Raw genomic sequence first — 8,876 nt, forward strand, 5'->3', positions numbered from 1 at the left:
TCCAATAGAGTCCTATTAAAGATGTCGGAGTCATGTGATATGCAGTAGTTAATAATGAGTTAACAATATTAAGGGAGTGTGTGTGTGTGTGTGTGTGTGTGTGTGTGTGTGTGTGTGTGTGTGTGTGTGTGTGTGTGTGTGTGTGTGTGTGTGTGTGTGTGTGTGTGTGTGTGTGTGTGTGTGATTGCATGTGTGGCTGTGCTTTAATCACTACTAATTGTCTCTGACAAGCTACGTTAACACCCATACACTGGTGTGTTTATCCTGTTACCACCCATACATTCTTCTACCCTTTAGTCTGTTTTCCATCCCTCCAGACAGACAGAGATTACCTATATAGACTCTGTTAATTCTCTGATCTTTAGACAGACAGACAGACAGACAGACAGACAGACAGACAGACAGACAGACAGACAGACTCTGTTGATTCTCTGCTCTTTAGACAAACAGACAGAGATGACCTATACAGACTCTGTTGATTCTCTGATCTTTAGACAGACAGACATATTGTTCACCAAGTCGGCCTTTACATTACTAGCCCCACCCTCTTAATCGCTAGTCTGTCGCCCTCTCTTTGATGTGTAGCTATATTTACCATCTACTGGTCTCTACAGCTCCATCCTCTGCAGCTCTGGTCTCTACAGCTCCATCCTCTACAGCACTGGTCTCTACAGCTCCATCCTCTGCAGCTCCATCCTCTACAGCTCCATCCTCTACAGCTCTGGTCTCTACAGCTCAATCCTCTACAGCTCTGGTCTCTACAGCTCCATCCTCTACAGCTCCATCCTCTACAGCTCAATCCTCTACAGCTCCATCCTCTACAGCTCCATCCTCTGCAGCTCTGGTCTCTACAACTCCATCCTCTACAGCTCTGGTCTCTACAGCTCCATCCTCTGCAGCTCCATCCTCTACAGCTCTGGTCTCTACAGCTCCATCCTCTGCAGCTCTGGTCTCTACAGCTCTGGTCTCTACAGCTCCATCCTCTACAGCTCTGGTCTCTACAGCTCCATCCTCTACAGCTCCATCCTCTGCAGCTCTGGTCTCTACAGCTCTGGTCTCTACAGCTCTGGTCTCTACAGCTCCATCCTCTACAGCTCTGGTCTCTACAGCTCCATCCTCTGCAGCTCCATCCTCTACAGCTCTGGTCTCTACAGCTCCATCCTCTGCAGCTCTGCTCTCTACAGCTCCATCCTCTGCAGCTCCATCCTCTACAGCTCTGGTCTCTAAAGCTCCATCCTCTACAGCTCCATCCTCTACAGCTCCATCCTCTACAGCTCTGGTCTCTACAGCTCCATCCTCTGCAGCTCCATCCACTACAGCTCTGGTCTCTACAGCTCCATCCTCTGCAGCTCCATCCACTACAGCTCTGGTCTCTACAGCTCCATCCTCTACAGCTCCATCCACTACAGCTCTGGTCTCTACAGCTCCATCCTCTCCAGCTCCATCCACTACAGCTCCATCCTCTACAGTTCTGATCTCTACAGCTCCATCCTCTACAACTCCATCCACTACAGCTCCATCCACTACAGCTCCATCTTCTACAGCTCCATCCTCTACAGCTCCATCCACTACAGTTCTGGTCTCTACAGCTCCATCCTCTTCACCTCCATCCACTATACCTCCATCCTCTACAGCTCCATCCACTACAGCTCTGGTCTCTACAGCTCCATCCACTACAGCTCCATCCTCTACAGCTCTGGTCTCTACAGCTCCATCTTCTACAGCTCCATCCACTACAGCTCCATCGACTACAGCTCCATCGACTACAGCTCCATCCTCTACAACTCCATCCTCTACAACTCCATCCTCTACAGCTCCATCCTCTACAACTCCATCCTCTACAACTCCATCCTCTACAACTCCATCCCCTACAGCTCCATCCTCTACAACTCCATCCCCTACAGCTCCATCCTCTACAGCTCCATCCACTACAGCTCCATCCCCTAAAGCTCCATCCCCTACAGCTCCATCCTCTATAACTCCATCCACTACAGCTCTGGTCTCTACAGCTCTGGTCTCTACAGCTCCATCCTCTACAACTCCATCCTCTACAACTCCATCCACTACAACTCCATCCACTACAACTCCATCCCCTACAGCTCCATCCTCTACAGCTCCATCCACTACAGCTCCATCCCCTACAGCTCCATCCTCTACAACTCCATCCTCTACAGCTCCATCCTCTACAACGCCATCCTCTACAACTCCATCCTCTAGAGCTCCATCCTCTACAACACCATCCTCTACAACTCCATCCACTACAGCTCAACCCTCTACAACTCCACCCTCTACAACTCCATCCTCTACAACTCCATCCTCTACAGCTCCATCCTCTACAACTCCACCATCTACAACTCCATCTCCTACAGCTTCATCTTCTACAACTCCACACTCTACAACTCCATCCTCTACAACTCCATCCACTACAACTCCATCCTCTACAACACCATCCTCTACAACTCCATCCCCTACAACTCCATCCTCTACAACTCCATCCTCTACAGCTCCATCCTCTACAGCTCCATCCTCTACAACTCCATCCTCTACAGCTCCATCCTCTACAGCTCCATCCTCTACAACTCCACCCTCTACAACTCCATCATCTACAGCTCCATCCTCTACAGCTCCATCCTCTACAACTCCATCCTCTACAACTCCATCCCCTACAGCTCCATCCTCTACAACTCCATCCCCTACAGCTCCATCCTCTATAACTCCATCCACTACAGCTCTGGTCTCTACAGCTCTGGTCTCTACAGCTCCATCCTCTACAACTCCATCCTCTACAACTCCATCCTCTACAACTCCATCCACTACAACTCCATCCACTACAACTCCATCCCCTACAGCTCCATCCTCTACAGCTCCATCCACTACAACTCCATCCCCTACAGCTCCATCCTCTACAACTCCATCCTCTACAGCTCCATCCTCTACAGCTCCATCCTCTACAACTCCATCCTCTACAACTCCATCCTCTACAACTCCATCCTCTACAACTCCATCCAGTTCAACTCCATCCCCTACAGCTCCATCCCGTACAGCTCCATCCACTACAACTCCATCCTCTACAACTCCATCCCCTACTGCTCCATCCTCTACAACTCCATCCTCTACAACTCCATCCTCTACAGCTCCATCCTCTACAACTCCATCCTCTACAACTCCATCCTCTACAGCTCCATCCTCTACAACGCCATCCTCTACAACTCCATCCTCTAGAGCTCCATCCTCTACAACACCATCCTCTACAACTCCATCCACTACAGCTCCATCTTCTACAGCTCCATCCTCTACAGCTCCATCCACTACAGCTCTGGTCTCTACAGCTCCATCCTCTTCACCTCCATCCACTATACCTCCATCCTCTACAGCTCCATCCACTACAGCTCTGGTCTCTACAGCTCCATCCACTACAGCTCCATCCTCTACAGCTCTGGTCTCTACAGCTCCATCTTCTACAGCTCCATCCACTACAGCTCCATCGACTACAGCTCCATCGACTACAGCTCCATCCTCTACAACTCCATCCTCTACAACTCCATCCTCTACAGCTCCATCCACTACAGCTCTGGTCTCTACAGCTCCATCCTCTGCAGCTCCATCCACTACAGCTCCATCCTCTACAGTTCTGATCTCTACAGCTCCATCCTCTACAACTCCATCCACTACAGCTCCATCCACTACAGCTCCATCTTCTACAGCTCCATCCTCTACAGCTCCATCCACTACAGCTCTGGTCTCTACAGCTCCATCCTCTTCACCTCCATCCACTATACCTCCATCCTCTACAGCTCCATCCACTACAGCTCTGGTCTCTACAGCTCCATCCACTACAGCTCCATCCTCTACAGCTCTGGTCTCTACAGCTCCATCTTCTACAGCTCCATCCACTACAGCTCCATCGACTACAGCTCCATCGACTACAGCTCCATCCTCTACAACTCCATCCTCTACAACTCCATCCAGTTCAACTCCATCCCCTACAGCTCCATCCCCTACAGCTCCATCCACTACAACTCCATCCTCTACAACTCCATCCCCTACTGCTCCATCCTCTACAACTCCATCCTCTACAACTCCATCCTCTACAGCTCCATCCTCTACAACTCCATCCTCTACAACTCCATCCTCTACATCTCCCTCCTCTACTCCTACTTGCTCTACAACTCCATCCTCTAGAGCTCCATCCTCTACATCACCATCCTCTACATCTCCATCCACTACAGCTCCACCCTCTACAACTCCATCTTCTACAACTCCACACTCTACAACTCCATCACCTACAACTCCATCCACTACAACTCCATCCTCTACAACACCATCCTCTACAACTCCATCCCCTACAGCTCCACCCTCTACAACTCCATCCTCTACAACTCCATCCTCTACAGCTCCATCCTCTACAACTCCATCCTCTACAGCTCCATCCTCTACAGCTCCATCCACTACAACTCCATCCTCTACAACTCCATCCACTACAACTCCATCCACTACAACTCCACCCTCTACAACTCCATCCTCTACAGCTCCATCCTCTACAACTCCATCCTCTACAGCTCCATCCTCTACAACTCCATCCACTACAGCTCCATCCTCTACAACTTTATCCTCTACAACTCCATCCCCTACAGCTCCATCCTCTACAACTCCATCCTCTACAGCTCCATCCTCTACAACTCCATCCTCTACAGCTCCATCCTCTACAACTCCATCCTCTACAACTCCATCCTCTACAACTCCATCCTCTACAGCTCCATCCTCTACAACTCCATCCTCTACAACTCCATCCCCTACAGCTCCATCCTCTACAACTCCATCCTCTACAACTCCATCCTCTACAACTCCATCCCCTACAGCTCCATCCTCTACAACTCCATCCCCTACAGCTCCATCCTCTACAACTCCATCCTCTACAACTCCATCCTCTACAACTCCATCCCCTACAGCTCCATCCTCTACAACTCCATCCTCTACAACTCCATCCTCTACAACTCCATCCCCTACAGCTCCATCCTCTACAACTCCATCCCCTACAGCTCCATCCTCTACAACTCCATCCTCTACAACTCCATCCTCTACAACTCCATCCCCTACAGCTCCATCCCCTACAGCTTTGGCCTCTATGTGTGTTTAGTACAGTTCAAAACCAAGCAAATACTTACCATATTATGGTCTGGTCTGGTGTCTAGACCTCTTTAAGGTGTGTGTGTGTGTGTGTGTGTGTGTGTGTGTGTGTGTGTGTGTGTGTGTGTGTGTGTGTGTGTGTGTGTGTGTGTGTGTGTGTGTGTGTGTGTGTGTGTGTGTGTGTGTGTGTGTGTGTGTGTGTGTGTGTGTGTGTTTATGCTCTCTGATGTAACAGTGTGATCTGTCCAGGCTGGGCACAGTGAGCCCACAGGCCTTTGTTGCCATAGACAGGGATTTACTAGGCTGGTACATTACCGGCTCACAGACATGGGATCAAATACCATTTAAAATCCCCTCAGACCTGGGTTCAGCTACTATTTAAAATCCCCTCAGACCTGGGTTCAGATACTATTTAAAATCCCCTCAGACCTGGGTTCAGATACTATTTAAAATCCCCTCAGACCTGGGTTCAGATACTATTTAAAATCCCCTCAGACCTGGGTTCAGATACTATTTAAAATCCCCTCAGACCTGGGTTCAGCTACTATTTAAAATCCCCTCAGACCTGGGTTCGGATACTATTTAAAATCCCCTCAGACCTGGGTTGAGATACTATTTAAAATCCCCTCAGACCTGGGTTCAGATACTATTTAAAATCCCCTCAGACCTGGGTTCAGCTACTATTTAAAATCCCCTCAGACCTGGGTTCAGATACTATTTAAAATCCCCTCAGACCTGGGTTCAGATACTATTTACAATCCCCTCAGACCTGGGTTCAGATACTATTTAAAATCCCCTCAGACCTGGGTTCAGATACTATTTACAATCCACTCAGACCTGGGTTCAGATACTATTTAAAATCCCCTCAGACCTGGGTTCAGATACTATTTAAAATCCCCTCAGACCTGGGTTCAGCTACTATTTACAATCCCCTCAGACCTGGGTTCAGATACTATTTAAAATCCCCTCAGACCTGGGTTCAGATACTATTTAAAATCCCCTCAGACCTGGGTTCAGATACTATTTAAAATCCCCTCAGACCTGGGTTCAGATACTATTTAAAATCCCCTCAGACCTGGGTTCAGCTACTATTTAAAATCCCCTCAGACCTGGGTTCAGATACTATTTAAAATCCCCTCAGACCTGGGTTCAGATGCCTTTAAAATCCCCTCAGACCTGGGTTCAGATACTATTTAAAATCCCCTCAGACCTGGGTTCAGATACTATTTAAAATCCCCTCAGACCTGGGTTCAGATGCCTTTAAAATCCCCTCAGACCTGGGTTCAGATGCCTTTAAAATCCCCTCAGACCTGGGTTCAGATACTATTTAAAATCCCCTCAGACCTGGGTTCAGATGCCTTTAAAATCCCCTCAGACCTGGGTTCAGATACTATTTACAATCCCCACAGACCTGGGTTCAGATACTATTTAAAATCCCCTCAGACCTAGGTTCAGATGCCTTTAAAATCCCCTCAGACCTGGGTTCAGATACTATTTAAAATCCCCTCAGACCTGGGTTCAGCTACTATTTAAAATCCCCTCAGACCTGGGTTCAGATACTATTTAAAATCCCCTCAGACCTGGGTTCAGATACTATTTAAAATCCCCTCAGACCTGGGTTCAGATGCCTTTAAAATCCCCTCAGACCTGGGTTCAGATACTATTTACAATCCCCACAGACCTGGGTTCAGATACTATTTAAAATCCCCTCAGACCTGGGTTCAGATGCCTTTAAAATCCCCTCAGACCTGGGTTCAGATACTATTTACAATCCCCTCAGACCTGGGTTCAGATGTCTTTAAAATCCCCTCAGACCTGGGTTCAGATACTATTTACAATCCCCTCAGACCTGGGTTCAGATGTCTTTAAAATCCCCTCAGACCTGGGTTCAGATACTATTTACAATCCCCTCAGACCTGGGTTCAGATACTATTTAAAATCCCCTCAGACCTGGGTTCAGATACTATTTAAAAATCCCCTCAGACCTGGGTTCAGATACTATTTACAATCCCCTCAGACCTGGGTTCAGATACTATTTAAAATCCCCTCAGACCTGGGTTCAGATACTATTTACAATCCCCTCAGACCTGGGTTCAGATACTATTTAAAATCCCCTCAGACCTGGGTTCAGATACTATTTACAATCCCCTCAGACCTGGGTTCAGATACTATTTAAAATCCCCTCAGACCTGGGTTCAGATACTATTTAATCCTTCAAATACATTCAGCGTTTGCTCTCGTCTGCCTGGAGTGCCAGGTGGGTTGCTAGGGTTGTCATTTCTCTATTGGTTCCTTTGCACCAGACAAGCTCTATCAAACACAGCTAAATTATTTGAATTGATTGAAAATAGTAGTTGAACCCAGGTTAGGTTCACGCTCGCCCCAGCCCCTCACCAACCTTAGATTTACAAAAGGGATAACACGTGTTGTTTTAATGCTGAATTACTCCTGGGTTGTGTCTGAAATAGTACCCTATTCCCTATGTAGTGCACTACTTTGAACCAGAGCCCATGGGGAATAGTACCCTATTCTCTATGTAGTGCACTACTTTGAACCAGAGCCCATGGGGAATAGTACCCTATTCTCTATGTAGTGCACTACTTTGAACCAGAGTCCGTGGGGAATAGTACCCTATTCCCTATGTAGTGCACTACTTTGAACCAGAGCCCATGGGGAATCATGCCCTATTCTCTATGTAGTGCACTACTTTGAACCAGAGTCCGTGGGGAATAGTACCCTATTCCCTATGTAGTGCACTACTTTGAACCAGAGCCCGTGGGGAATAGTACCCTATTCCCTATGTAGTGCACTACTTTGAACCAGAGCCCGTGGGGAATAGTACCCTATTCCCTATGTAGTGCACTACTTTGAACCAGGGCCCATGGGGAATATGGAGCCTTTAGGGACAGAGCCCTGCTCCTCTCCCCTGCTACAGCCACTACAGCCTGAACAACAGTGTTCTGCCGAATACAACAGGTGTAGGTAGACCTTACAGTGAAATGCTTACCTTTTTAATAGTGTGTGTGTGTGTGTGTCAGGGTGCTGTGAACATGCCAGCTTGGTTTGGACATATCAAAAGCCTTAGTTCTGATGGGTGACAGGGACAGGACTCACCACAGTCATACACACACACACACACACACACACACACACACACACACACACACACACACACACACACACACACACACACACACACACACACACACACACACACACACACACACACACACACACACACACACACACACACACACACACACACACACACACACACACACACACACAGTCCCTTTCACCAGAAGTAGCAGGCTTGTAAAATCTGAGCTCCTCACCTCACCACCTCATCTCTTTTTTAAAAATGTATCCATTATTTTACCAGGTCAGGTGACTGAGAACACCTCATTTGCAGCAACGACCTGGGGAATCGTTACAGGGGAGAGGAGGGGGATGAATGAGCCAATTGTAAACTGGGGATTATTAGGTGACCATGATGGTATGAGGGCCAGATTGGGAATTTAGCCAGGACACCGGGGTTAACACCCCTACTCTTACGATAAGTGCCATGGGATCTTTAATGACCTCAGTGAGTCAGGACACCCGTTTAACGTCTCATCCGAAAGACACCACCCTACACAGGGCAGTGTCCCCAACCACCGCCCTGGGGCATTGGGATATTTTTAAGATCAGAGGAATGAGTGCCTCCTACTGGCCCTCCAACACCACTTCCAGCAGCATCTAGTCTCTCA

This window comes from Oncorhynchus masou, chromosome 27 (genome assembly GCF_036934945.1).
Source record: "Oncorhynchus masou masou isolate Uvic2021 chromosome 27, UVic_Omas_1.1, whole genome shotgun sequence".
Lineage (NCBI taxonomy): Eukaryota > Metazoa > Chordata > Actinopteri > Salmoniformes > Salmonidae > Oncorhynchus > Oncorhynchus masou.